Below are 14810 nucleotides of genomic sequence, written 5' to 3' on the forward strand. Positions count from 1 at the left end.
TGTGGTGGGTTTGGAGCAAAGGCAGCACAGTGTTTGTGTTGGGGCAGCCTGGAGACCCCTCAGTCCTCAGTGCTGATGGACTCTTGGCCAGTTTGCAAACACCTGGTCACCCCATGGATCTTATCCCAGCATCCATGGAAGTGTTACCTTGTCCCGCTGCTTCTGTTTGCCTGAGGATGTGAGCAACCCAAGACTTGTGTGCTTGGGCCATGACACAGCAGAGAACAGAAGAGACTTTGTGATTAGTGGGATTATTGGGCTTTCAGTCATAGAATCATGGAATGGTTTGGGTTGGAAAGGACCTTACAATCATCCAGTTCCAACCCAGTTTCAAGGAAGAAGACTCTTTCTTCTGCCAGCCTTCCAAGAGCAGCTTTGGAGTGAGAAGCTCCCTTCCTGCTGCTCTCTGTGCCTGAAGTGTTCCCATGTAGTTCAGAATCTCTCCTCGCAGCATCCCCTCCCCTTTCTGCTTACAGCGGTTGTACCAGTGAAGGGCAGTTTATTTGTGAGGTGGAAGCTGCTGGGACAAGATCCCGGTAGGATGAGGGGTCGGTGGAAGGTGCTGCTGGCTGGGAAGCACCGGCTTTGTACAGCCTTGGCTCTTCATCCCTCCCTCTGCTCATCATCTCCTGTTGTTAATGTATATAGGGACTATTTATATATATATATATATATATATATTTCTAAAATCACCTTAAACCTATTTTTCTCAGAGCTTTGGGGTTTGCACTGACGATCAGTAAGTGTGCACCTTTGAAACCGGCGTCAGCATTGGTACAGTCAAAGGTCTCCATGGTACTGGGCACAGCAGGGAGGTTCCTCGACGGGCAGGATGTGCTGGAGCTCACTCCATGGGGCTGAGGGCTGGGAAGGAATTTCAGTTCAAGATCGGCATGGTTTGTATTGAAGGAACCTTAAAGCTCCTCCAGCTCCAACCCCTGCCGCAGGCAGGGACACCTTCCACTAGAGCGGGTTGCTCCAAGCCCCTGTGTCCAACCTGGCTCTTTAGCACTTCCCCAGCCATGGTGCTGGGAAGATGAAATCCTGGTTCAGTCTGGTTTATTCTGGTTGCCGCTTTCCCTGGAGGGTGCTCTCAGCCCTGCAATAGGCGTGCTCTTGGTGTCCCCATCTGGTGTCTCCTCAGTGAGGCTCATGGCAAAGGAGGCTGTTGGGCTGTGACTTGTTCCGTGTCCGGTTCTGTTTCTGCCTTTTGCACGTGCCCGGGCTGGGACGTGGTTGAAGTTGAGCAGCTCCAGCTCAGATGTGGGCTTTTACAGAACCTTTTCCCGAATTCTTTTCCTTCACCACAACCCTGGTACTGGCACTGGATCCCTTTGGCACTGGATCCACTTGGCACTAGATCCATTTTGCAGTGCTTGAGACCGTCATCCCATACACGTGTGTGTACGTGCACACACATGGATCTCCACGGAGTGGGTAACGTTATTGCGCATTAAAATACCCCTGGTTCTAATGAGGTTTTCTCCTCCAGGGTGTATCTGATCAAACAGAATCCTCCTCCTTAGGCTCTGCTGTTCGCAGCCCCCCAGGACCCCATCACTGAACCAGTTCATTTGCACTTGGCACACCTGAAGCAATCAGAATATTAAATGTCCTTTTGCCACCTCCTCTTGGTCCACGCTCTGTTGAATCAGAGCCTCTGGAATTTCTTCTCTGGGGCCTGTCCAGAACCCCCATTGTTTTCCATTCGGCATCAGTTCAGACGCAAGGTGATCAGGTCAAAGGATGAGACTTGACTCAAGAGCTGGGACATTTGGCTTTTTGACTGTTAGCACAAACCTCTTACTCAAGGTCTGTCCTCCCTGAAACCCACCAGTGGCTCCCTTAGGCCACAGGTCCCCAAATGCTTCTTTAAACTCAAACTGAACCAACCCAGTTGTTTCTGTTAAAGAGCTGCTTATCTGCAGGAGGTCTGGGAGGTCCTGGGATGCAGCGGGGCTGGTTGGAGGCTGGGAACAGGGTGGTGAATCCAGGATCTCCACTGGGAGCAGAGCTCTGGCCAAGAGGACCCCACTCTGGGACTCCACTCTGTGCTGCAGCCTCTCATTTGGGGATCAGGCCATGGAAGCAGCCACCTCCACAGCCCCTGTGTCACAGCAGGGTAGAGCTCAAGGCTGGGCCATGGGGATGTGAGGTGAAACCTTCCTGAGCCCTGGAGCAGGAGATCGCTTGGATCTGCCGGTGCAGACTGGGGAAGGTGCTGCAGGCATGCAATGGGGGTTGATGCATTGGAATGAGCTGTATTGTGCAGTGCTGTGTGCCCAACGCAATCCCAGCACATGCTCTTTGGCTGGTTTCGGTGTCCTGAGGGCCCAGTTTCCCTGGAAATCTGCCTGTTGGGAACTAGATGCCAAGCTTCCCAACGGATCTGCTCGGGAGGGGCAGGAACAGCAGCATCAGGCGCTCAGTCGATGCCTTTGCCCAAGCCCAGCCCGTGCGCTGGTGGCCATGGGGGAGATGACTCTATAGCAATAAGCACCAGTGACAGTGGCGGCAGCTGCGGGTGGTACCAGGGCTGCTGTGGGACGGGGAGGAGGCCCTGGGTCATCCGTGGATCCCGCTCTGGCTTCACGCGGCCTCTCCTCCGAGCTGGGAAGGGCGGGAGATGGAGTTGGTGATGGAGTGCAATGACATGAGGGGGCCTTCACTCTCATGATGCCGACTGCCCTTAACTGCTGAGCCGGGTCCTCGCGAGCTCCGTCCATGTCTGTGTAAATACAAGGGACAGATTTGAGATTACTGCCTTTCCCCCCTTTATTTTGGGAGTAATTCCAGATGTACTTTTAGTCTCTCTGAACTGTCAGAACTTTTCTATTGTCAATCTGATGCTGGTGGCTTTTGGTTACTTTTGTTTCGGTTTTTTTGTAAAAAAGAGAAGAAAAAGAAAAAAAAAAGGAAAAAGAAGAAGAAAAACCCAAACTCTGCATCTCTGTGTTGTCAGTTTTAGGCTGTAAATTCCAACTATCAATAAAAGCTCAAAACTCACGTGATGGTGGTGGAGTCCTCCATAGAGTCACAGCATGAACCAGGGTGGAAAAGCCCCTTTCAGCTCATCCAGTCCAACTGTTCCCAGCACTGCCAAGGCCACCACTCAGCCCTGGCTGTACCACATCCCACCCTCTGCCTGGGCAGTGGAATGGCTTCATCCAGCAGCGGGTGCAGGCAGAGCACAGCAGTGCTGTGAGCCCCATGGGCTGCGGTGCTGTTTTGGGGTTGCGGGTGCTGGATGCACCCCTGGTGTCTGCAGCTGATGGGTGAGGTGCTGCGGGGCTGATTCTCTCCCCCCACCCTCGAGGGGGCGTTGCTGACCGCGGTTGGGCCCTGCCAAGGCTCTGGCCAGCGGCAGCTTTGGCACTTGTTGGCTCTGCATGTCCTGGTCCCTTGTGCTGGCTCCACTGTAAGAGCAGCGCAGTCCCAGGAGTCTTGTGACCAAAGCCTCAGTCTTCACCCTGCAGAGCAGCTGGTTGAGGCCACAAGAGCCGTCAGTGCTGGGGCAGAGCAGGGCTGGCCTCAGGCACTCATCCCCTTGGCTCAGGCCTGGGGATTTTTCAGTCCTTTGTGGTGACGCTGAAGCCTCCTCTTGTGCCCATCTTGGTGGCCACAGCCAGGAGCAAGTTTGCCATTCGAGCTGCCTGAAGTCACTGTGCTGCATTCTGAAGCAGTTGGGGTGGTTGTCAAGGGAAAGCAAATGCAGGTTTGGTGCCTGCTGTCCTGGTCCCAGAGTGCCCAATGTCGTGTCGTTGTCGTGTCCTGTCCCACCCCCCCAGTGACGAGGGGAGCATCAAACTGGTACCACGGTTTGGGCTCTTTTCCAGCTTTCCTTTCGCACCATCTCCCATCCCCTGCTCTGGAGCAAGGTGGTTTCCAGCGTCTCGGCTCAGCAGCCCCGTGTTCCCTGTGTCCTGGTGCTGCTCCTGATCCCTGGGACCAGCACTTCGCTCAGCAGAGACACACTGAGTCTCAGGATCACCCTCCGTGGTGCAGCCTGAGCTGTAACCCCCCTTTTCCCACAGAAGAGGTTCTGCTGCACACCCTGACACCCCACAGACCACCCGAGCTGAGCCTGGGTAACATGGGTTCATCAAAACAGGTCCCGTTGGGGCAGAGCAGCGCCTGGTGGCCCCAGGCGCAGGCAGGACACGGGTCCTGCCAGGCACAGGGGGTGCAGGGTGGGCGCATCCCCAGTGTGGTGGAGCAGCCCCGTGTGACACCGGGACAGGGCCATCCCCGCACCCCCCCCACCGTGCACTGCGGTGCTAAGGCCCCTCCCATATTAACGTTTTCATTAACTCCTGGTTTCTCTTTGCCGCGGCCGGGCCGGGCCTGGAGCACAGTGCATGGGACGTCAATAACCTGCAGCTGCTCCGGCAAGCTCCACCGCCGGCGGTTCCAGCTCCTGCGCGCAGTGATTGTACAACGGTGTGTGTGTGTGTGTGTGTGTGTGTGTGTTAAGAGTGTACGAAGATCTCTGCACTGAAATAAAACATTGGCCTCCTTACAAACAAACGGGGGGGGACAGGGACCCCTTTGGGTGAGCCAAGCCCCCCTCCAGCCGTCACACCAGGGCGGCGGGGGAGATGCTGCAGGAGCCGCTTGTACCGAGATTCCCCTTTGCACTGACATGGGACACGCAGGAAGGGGGGTGGGGGGACGGGGAACGGACCTGCAGCTCTCCTCAGGGCAGACCCGCTCTGCTCAATGCCCCCCAAAAGCACAAGCACGGGGGGGGGGGGAGGAGAACAGGAAGGGCCCTGAGGTGGAGGGGGGGGACACAGGCAGCTCTGAATGGTGCCACCTGGGGGGGGGATGACCTGTGCAAAGTGCCCGGGTGGCACCAGCCGGTGCCACGGGGACTGGAGTGACCGTCCCAGCCCCTGTGTCCCAGCACCGGTGTCGCTGCTGGAGGGAACCCTTGGGCACATGGACCCCTGGGCACAGGGACCCCAGGGCCAGGGCTGGTTCCCCCCCTCCACACAATGTGACAGAGGTGGCACCTCCCATGGGGAATGTGCCCCCCCCCCCCCGACAGCAAACCTGACGGTGGAGGCAGAGACTGTGCCCAGGAGGGACAGAGAGCCCCTTTGTCACAGCCACAGCCGCATCCCGAGCTCAGTGCCCACGGCTCCAACCACCACCAGCCATGGGCCGCGGCTCCTGTGCAAGACTGGGACTCTGCCCACAGTGCCCAGGGGACACCGGATGGGCAGCATAGTGCCTGTGCTCAGGGTGTCACCCCCACCAACACCAGCACCTGAGCGGTAGGGCCCTGGGTCCAGCAAGGTGGGAGTGGGGTGAATGCTGCACTATGACACATGGGGAGCAGGGCTGGTCCTCCTGGCTGCTCGGTGGATAGGCAAGCCGTGGGGAGGATGAGAAGAGCAGGTCCTGCCTCCTCCAGCAGTGCAGGGGTGGAGGCTACAGTGGGGTGCTGGAGGGACACAATAATTACAGGGCTCAGACAGGCCTGGGGGGGACAGGGCAGGACCAGCTCCTGCTCATCCCAGCTCGTCCCGACTCATCCAGGGCCTACTTCAACGCAACGGGATCCTCCACCAGCGCCTCACCCGTAGCCGATCCCAGCCCCGGCTCCGGCGCTGCCTCTGCTCCGCGGGCCCGGACCCTGGCCCTGAACAGGGGCTCCCGCGCTCCCGCGTCCGACAAACAGCTCTGGATGCGGTCGATCCATTGCTGCTCCCCGGCACGTCCTGGGCACAGAAGTTGTAAACGCGCCCCGTCGCCTTCAGCTGCAAAGGAGGAGGCAGGAGGCGAGGGGGGACCCCTAGCCCAGTGACACTGTGGACCCAACCCAGGCACGGCAGGCCCAGCCCTGGGGCACCGCACGCTGCAGCCCAGCACAGCCCAGCACCACACTCACATCGAAGAAGGCTTTCTCATCCACCGTCTTGGGTGCCACTATGGTGGGGGTCCCCGGGGTGATGGACTCCACCTCAGCCAGGTCAATGACTCCTTTGCACTCCGGGTCCATCCGGCTGTCGTAGTACCCCAGCTGCAGGGAGATGTCCCTCATTGTCAGAGCTCATGGGAGGGGTGGAAGGAGAGACAGAGGAAGGAGACAGGGATGGCTAGCTGGCTGGCTGGCTGGCTGGAGGGATGGAAGGATGGATGGAACACTGGAATGATGGAAGGACAAAGGGATTGAGGGATAGAAGGATGGAGGGATGAAAGCATGGACAGACCCGGGGCCTCCCTGCCCCTCTGTACCTGATGTTTGGTTTTATCCAGCACGAACCAATGAGGCTTCCAGGGTTTCATGAAGGTCCTTTCTTGTACAGAGACCCCTCATAGGAGCTGCAAGGATGAGGCAGCACATTAGGGCGGAAGGGAGGGAAGGGATGAAGAACAGCTCAGTCTGTGGCATCAGTGGGGACAGGAGGTGATGGTGGTCCCACAGAGTACCCACAGAGCATCCTCCCGCCCCCCCCCCCGGGCCCTGCTCCTGCCTGTTCTCTCTCTCGGACGTGTGGAACTGGCCGTAGAGGGTGCTGGTGCTCCCGCGCTCACCCGGCTTCCCGCTGGATGGGGTGGACGTGCTGCTGATGTCGCTCTCCAGGCTGAGGTTGGGCGTGGAGCCCACGCCGCTCTCCTGCAGGTACACCCCGAGCGAGCGGTGGTGGTGGGCCAGACCCGACAACATCAGCAGGGAGCTGGGGGTCTGCGGGAGCAGAGACCACGGCGTAAGGAGGAGGGTGCCCGAACACCAGCGCCGGCACCCGCTGCATGGGGCATTCTGAGTACAGCTCCTCCATGGACCTACCCGGCTGCCCTCCTGCCACACCTTGGTGCACTGGGAAGCTTTCACCTTGTCCCACATGTCTTTCCAGCGCTCTGGAATCTGCCCAGCTCCATCTCTAGGTTGTGCAGTTCTTGGTGGGAGGTTCAGGCATCAGACCAGGAGGGGAAGAGACCCTGGGACCAGTGTCAGTGTCCTGGGGCTCAACCAACATCAACCCTGACACAACCCCACTGTGGGGACACCAGTGGTGCTTCCCCAGGGGCCGTGCTCACCTCCAGCAGTTTGGAGATGGTGGCGGGCTGTGTGCGGCTCTGGTTGTCATAGCAGGGCCAGATGATCTTGTGCTTGGTCTGTGGGGCTCCAGCGTCCTGTCGATCCACATCCTCCACTGGCTCTGGCTGCCCCTGTGCCAGCTCCCAGTCATAGGAGGGGCCCTTGGAAAGCATCTCCTCTGTAGTAATCCCCCACTTTCGGGCTGGAGATGTTGCTATACGGCCTCAACACCTGCAGAGCACAGGGTGATGCTCAGGGAGGGCCGGACATGGCACTGGCCATGCTACAGGGACACGGCCTGGAGAAGGCTCCTTAAGGGGAGACCTTAGAGCAGCTCCAGTGCCTAAAGGGGCTACAGGAAACCTGGAGAGGGGCTTTGGGCAAGGGCCTGTAGGGACAGGACAAGGGGAATAGCTTTAACCTGCCAGAGGGGAGACTGAGATGAGCTCTCAGGCAGAAGTTCCTCCCTGTGAGGGTGCTGAGGCGCTGGCACAGGGTGCCCAGAGAAGCTGTGGCTGCCCCATCCCTGGCAGTGTTCAAGGCCAGGTTGGACACAGGGGCTTGGAGCAACCTGCTCTAGTGGAAGGTGTCCCTACCTGTGGCAGGGGCTTGGAGCTGGAGGAGCTTTAAGGTCTCTCTCAACAGAAACCAGTCTGGGATGCCATGATTCCATGGCATTCTCCTATTTCCCTATAGAAGTCATGCTCATTTGTAAGAGTCTGATACTCCTATCTAATTGAAAATAAGTGAATATTTTCCTCAGTTCTAATGCAATTCATCTGGTGGCTGTTACGGGATGAAATGAAAAGGAATGAAAAAAAATGAAATGAGCTGAAAATTGGCCAAAGGGCAGGAAACAGGTGAACAAGAAGAGTCCATAAAATTCCACATATTTTTCTGTGAAAAGAAGTTTTTAGCAGAGGCAGGGACAAGGTGGGCAGAGGGTGTCATTTAGTGGTGAGAGCTGTCATTTGCAGACGTGGCGTGGAGCAAAGCCACAAAACAACAGTGGCTGTTGCCAAATACAGAGAACTTTCAGGCAAATATTTGCTCTTGGCCACAGGCAGCAGCTACACTTCACTTCTTCTTTCACATTGATGGTTCTAACTGTAACCACAGAGGACGATGCTGCCTGCCCATGGAAGGAAAGTTGGAACTAGATGATCTTAAGCTTCTTTTCAACCCTAACTGTTCAATGATACTATGATTCGATGACATTTGGAAGTGAATCCTGATGCCTGAGGAGCATTAGGCTGTGAGGATTCTGGTTCTCTGTTCCTCGAATGAGGTGCCTAGGCTGAGATCAGCATGTGTAGCTTTTGTGGGTCTGAGGGATGCAGGAGGCTTCTGACCAGTTTCCCTTGGTCCTTACTATGCTCATGTTGGCTGGAACGGAGTTAATTTTCTATACAGTAGCTGGTATGGGGCTGTGTTTTAGCTTTCTGCTGTAAACAGTGTTGATAACGCAGGCATGTTTTTGTTATCGCTGAGCAGTGCTTGCACAGAGTCAAGGACTTTTCTGCTCCTCACCACATAAGCCAGCAGGCTGCGGGTGCACAAGAAGTTTGGAGGGAGATACAGTGGGGACAGCTGACCCCAGGAATACTCCATACTCTATGTGTCATGCTCAGCATATAAAGCTGGAGGAAGAAGGAGGAAGGGGGGAGATGTTTAAAGTGATGGTATTTATCTTCTCAAGTAACCATTATGCATGATGGAGCCCTGCTGTCCTGCCTGTGATGACAAGTAGTGAATGAATATCTTATTTTGCTTTGCCTTCATGCATAGCTTATCCTTTACCTATTAAACTGTTTTTATCTTAACCCATGGGTTCTCTCACTTTTCCTCTTTCAGTTCTCTCCCACATCCCACCAAGAGGGCAAGCAGCTGCATGGGGCTGAGTTGCTGGTGGGGTTAAACCATGACACCTACACAGGTATATGGAGGGGAGGAGCAGCCTGCAGAGGCACTGAGAGCAGGCATCAGATTTAGACACTGACTGGCCCTGCGGAGGAGCACATACCTCTATTGCAGGATTAAGTATCTAAATTTGGAACCCAAGGTTAGATACTCTGAGGCAGGGATGAATACCAACTTTTTCCAAGCCTGTTACAGCCTCACATATATTTTCACATTGGAAGGCGCATGCAACAAAAATCTAATGTTAAAGCTGGTGAAATCTGACTCACTTTAAAACCTCTGAGGAAGTGAGGACAGTGGAGGATGAAAAATGAGTGTGGGGAGGATAAGAAATAAAGAGGAACAACGATGGGTCTAGTGACAAAAAGGCTTTGACTGCTCACCTGGTTCTCAAGCTGCAGGGAATTAAACAGCACCCATTGCATGGGGCAGTGTTGCTACACAGCAACAGAGAAAAGCTCTGAGCAGTGATTGCAAACAATTGCAGCAGTAATGACACTGGGAGCTTTGTGTTTAGTGTCAAAGAAAGTGTTCAAAAGTCGTGTAGATGAGGCCCTTAGGGACATGAGTTAGTGGTGGCCTTGGCAGTGCTGGGGTAGTGGTTTGACTTGATGATCTTAAAGGTCTTTTCCAAACTGGCTGATTCTATGATTCCACAGGACACTGGCTTGTTTGCCAAAAGAACACTAAGTGCAATGACAGGAGGCAGCAGCAGCGCCAGAGAAGGACCTAATCTGGGGGGCAGGTTTTGAGCCTGGTTCACAGGTTATCATAAAACATCAGTAGCAGTCATGTAGTTAAAACTGGATTCAGGTCCTTTCTTTCAGCAGAAAAATCTTTGATTTAAAAACCCCACCAATTTCACATTAGAGTACAGGTAAACTTTTCTGATAGTCTGATGCACATCAATCCTATAACTGATTTTTGATTACTACTTCCATTAATGATATATTGCATCTCTTTTGGTGACTAAAGTAAAGTAGAATAGTATCTTTTCAAAGAAAACAAGGCTAAGACCCAAAGGAGGTTAGTCAGCAAAGTCACATGAATTCCAGGTGTGGACAGAGTAAAGAACCTATAGAAAATCCCACACCAGGAGAGTAATGTCCTGAAGTTTCTGTGTTATTAATAGCAATACAGAAAACATAAATTATCTGAGGATACAGTAAAAGTATTTCATGCACAGCACCTATCATGTGGGGCTGGGAATCAGCACAGAGTCCTGGCTAAGTGGGAACAAAAAAGCAAAATCCTTTTCATCTGTTCTTCAGGCAAACATCAGAGAAACCCTAATAGACTCATGCAGCTCTCTGCTAGCAGAATTCCCAAAGCAGGAAAATCAGTCATTTTTCCTTGGCCTGGGTACAAGAACAAGGCCCTGCTCTCCCTGTTGTCCTGGAAGTACTACACACCTGACCAGAATTAAGCAGTTAAGCAGTCCTTCAGCTTTAAAGGTGCTGAACCCCCCTGGGATTTGAATGCCTTCAGCAGTGTTGAAAATCACGTCACAAGATTCTTGGGGAATGCCATAATTTTTGGAGAAATAATTTGTGTGCAAACCCAGGTAAGGATGTGCCTGCCTCATATTCTGTAAACAGTCCATTTTTTTTTATAATAGCATCCCAGTTAATAGGTGGAAGTGTCTTTATATATATATATATATATATATATATACTCATTTTTATATTATAGAATCATAGCATCTCAGACCGGTTTGTGTTGGAAGGGACCTTAGAGCTCATCCAGTTCTAACCCCTGCCACCGGCAGGGACACCTTCCACTAGAGCAGGTTGCTCCAAGCCCCTGTGTCCAACCTGGCCTTGAACACTGACAGGGATGGGGCAGCCACAGCTTCTGTGGGCACCCTGTGCCAGCACCTCAGCACCTTCACAGGGAGGAACTTCTGTCTAAGAGCTCATCTCAATCTCCCCTCTGGCAGGTTAAAGCCATTCCCCTTGTGCTGTCCCTACAGGCCCTTGTCCAAAGCCCCTCTCTAGATTTCTTGTCAGCCCTTTTAGGTACTGGAACTTCTCTAAGGTCTCCCCTTAAGGAGCCTTCTCCAGGCTTAACCAGCCCAGCTCTCTCAGCCTGTGTCTGCAGAAGAGCTGCTCCAGCCCCTCTATACATGTGTTTTACATTTCCACCGCATCCTAACAAGGTCTGCCTTTGCCATGGGATGAGCTGCTCTTTGTACTGACCACTGGGGTGAAGCAGGTGCTCCTGCAAGGTGCGTTTCCCACCTGGGTGCACTGTAACCCGAGGAAATAATGACCCCAATAAATACTTGTGTTTCATAAAGGAGGGGATCCTGCATGCTTACTTTGTTGTCCATGCATGGTACTTACCAGCATTAGAATGGTGACCCTAATGTGCTTTATAGCATGCCTGAATTTCAAAACATCTCTTCCTAGCACAGCATGATGCTCTGAAAGTTTCTGTAGTGATCTAAGTATGAAGCTGTGTTATGCCCCTTGTCATCTCTCTATTATTTCCTAAGGTCAGAAAAGCCCTGTGTGGTACTTGCAGTCCTGGCTCCGAGTTGCCTCCAGTTGGAAATGTGAGCTCAGCTGTAACCACAGTGCTGCAGCAAATGCTATAAAAACGAAAGCTCCTGAAACTGGGATGTTTTCAGGGCGTTCTCAGAGAAGGCAGCAGAGGGTCTGTTTAATGCACAGGGGAAGCTGCAGCCAAAACCAAATCTGTAATGGGGGTGAGTGTGTGTCCTGGATTCAGCAGTCGCAGTCATTTTTCTCCTTCTTAGTAGCTGGTGCAGTGCTGTGGTTTTGACTTTCAGCCTGGCAACAGAGCTGATAACACCGATGTTTTTAGTTGCTGCTCAGTAATGTTTAGTCTGACCAAGGACTTTGAGTCTCATGCTCTGCCAGGGAAGAGGGGAAGCGGGGAGGAAGCAGAGACAGGACACCTGACCCAAACTAGCCAAAGGGGTATTCCATACCACAGCACGTCATGCCCAGTATATAAACTGGGGGCAGTTACCCAGAAGGGTTAGGTCACTGCTCAGGTCAGGCTGGGTATCAGTTGGAGGGTGGTGAGCAGTTGTATTCTCTTCCCTTGTTATTTCCCTATCATTATTACTATTGGTGGTAGCAGTAGTAGTGGTTTGTGTTATACCTTAGTTACTAGACTGCTCTTATCTCAACCCGTGGGAGTTACATTCTTTCGACACTCCTCCCCATCCCTCTGGGAGCTGGGGGAGGAGGAAGGGGGGGAAGTGAGTGCGCAGCTGCGTGATTCTGGGTTGCCAGCTGGGCTTAAACCACAACAGTGTAAAAAGAAACATGAGGTTGTCAATCAAAGTGAGGAAGAACAGAATTTCCAGGGAGATGGAAACACTATATTAAAAGTAAGCTTTTTGGAGAACACATGAAAAATATTCCTTAGAGATGGACGGAAAAGGGACGAGAAAGAATCAGAAGAAACAAAGCAAAATTGCACTCACAAGGCCACAGTTGCAGGGGATTGAGAGCTCCTCAACAGCTAATACACGTTGTGTTCTCTGTGTGCTGGCCTTTGCCTCACCAAGCAGGGTCTTAGAAAACTGCTGTGATCCACTTAAGATGATCTCATTTTCTTCTAAATGGGCAGTTTTTTCTTCTGCTACAGAGTCTTCCCACATATTAAAAGTGAATTTTGGAAGAGCTTTTCAGTGAATGACCATGAAATACACCAACCATGAGAAAATGAATACGGGCAAGTGTGGAAAGCCCAGTGCAAGCACCGACAGGCAATAAGGCCTGTCAGTGTTTTCCAACACTTTAAAATGTACATAAACCCACTCTTGCTATTACGGTAGAGTCACATAGCCTCATGATTTGACAGGTCACTGTTTTAGGCAATACAAAATCAGTAAGCAGGAAGTATATCCAGAGTAAGCTGTAAGAGTAAGATCTGCATAAGTAAACATATTAAGCACAAACTTGAAGTTGTTCTTGTATGAGGCTGATGCTCAGAACTGAAAAGCCACAATTGCCATGACAGTCAGAAGAGACTGTAGGGGTTCAGCAGATGCTGATGAAAACTAGAGGCACATTTGGGAACCTCCAAGTGCTTCGTAAGAACTCGCAGGAACGGGGAGATCAGGAAGCAGGAGCACAGATTTACATATACAGAACGTACCTGGACACATATTTATTTTATTTTAGGGTACTTACCGCTCTCCCAGAAAATAAGGTACTAACAACAAGGACTGGCATGTGTATAAAACACTTCAACTATCAATACCTTTCCCTCTCCTTTAGAAAAGGATACACAATGAGTAGGTGTGGTAAGGAAGAGCAGGGAATTGCAACTGGGGCAGCCTGTATCTCCTGGAACAACACTGCTTGGTCTTTAGGCCTGTTGGTATCTGGTGGCTGATGAAATTATTCACTAATTGCCTCATCTGCACAGCTGCTGCTTTCCCAGGAGACTGCCTGAGCCAGGTGTGAAGGAAGAGACATTGCTGCTCCTGCAAGTACAGAACAGAAGAAAAAAACAATGTGAGAAGTTACATTGCAAAGTGACATTTTCTGGAAGAACTATTTTGAGTAATTGGGGTCTGCAGAGAGCTGTGCATCTCTCAAACTAAAACCACTTACTGTGCATCGTACCAGCAGCTGGCAAAGGAGAGCTTTGGGGTTCAGCAGAAACACAAATGGAGAGGTGGGTACTTCCCCAGATCCATCCCTCTGGGAACTTCAGCAGAGACATCAAAGAACCTCTTTTAGAAGCCTCCTGAGCCTCCTCTTTTAGAAGCCTCCTGAGCCTCCTCTTAAACAAACAAACAAACAGGTTTCATCCATGAGGCTCCTATGGCAAGGCTATGCCACACTCTCACTCATCTAATGGCAGTATCTTTGCTCCTTCATTTCTGGCTCAGATGTGTTACTGTTCAGTGTATACCCATTTGCTGTATTACTCACATAGTTTTCCATCTTGCATAGCCTCTTGCCCTCTCAGATCACAAATGCCTGTCCTCACAGGCTCCCCAGTCTTTGGATCACCTTTGTGCTCCTTCTCTGACTCTCTCCAGCCTACCCACAGCTTCCCTGCATAGCAGGGACCAAAACTGCAACCAGTATTCCAGGTGTGGCCTGACAGGCGCTGAGTGGGACGACACCTTTATCTCTGCTGGTGATGCCCTTGTTGATGCAGCTCAGTATCTTGTTGGGTTTCTTTGCCACAGGAGCACACTGTTTACTCATGTTCAGCCCACCAGGACCCCAGGTCCCTTTCCACAGAGCTACTCCCAGGCAGGAAGATCCCAGCCCGCAGCCTGTGCTGGATTGTGTTTTCCCAGGTGCAAGACCTTACACTTATCCTTGTTGAACTCCGTAAAGTTCTTGTTACCCCACTCCTCCAGCCTATCCAGATCATCCTGCAGGGTTGTTCTCCCTTCCAAAGAGTCCACTTCCCATTCAGTTCAGCATCACTTCATCGGGGTACACTTGACCCCATCATCCAGATCATTTATGAAGGTTTTAAACAGTGTTGAGCCCAGCATTGATCCCTGGGGACCCCACTGGTGACAGGTCCCGATTTAGAAAGGACTCTCTTTTCATGACAGATCCAGCTTAGTGTCACTGAATAGTTTTCAGCACAGTGAAGGAATTAATTTGGTCACAAATGCAAACGCTCAGTGAAATCTAAATAAAGGACAGCAAAAGTCCACATTTTATGGAGTCCCTCCAACATCCCTAAAGATCCTCATAAACCAATTCCACCTTCCTATCCGGCACGTCTCACGGCACAGAAATGGCGGCTCAGGACCGAGGGAGTCCCCCGGCTGCGCTCCGCCCCGCGGCCCGGCCCGGCCCGTTCCGCTGGAGCCCGACGGCCTAGG

This window comes from Pezoporus flaviventris, unplaced genomic scaffold (assembly GCF_033815535.1).
Source record: "Pezoporus flaviventris isolate CSIRO_AGI_PZ_B2104156 unplaced genomic scaffold, CSIRO_AGI_Pfla_v1 ptg000045l, whole genome shotgun sequence".
In the NCBI taxonomy this organism is placed as follows: domain Eukaryota; kingdom Metazoa; phylum Chordata; class Aves; order Psittaciformes; family Psittacidae; genus Pezoporus; species Pezoporus flaviventris.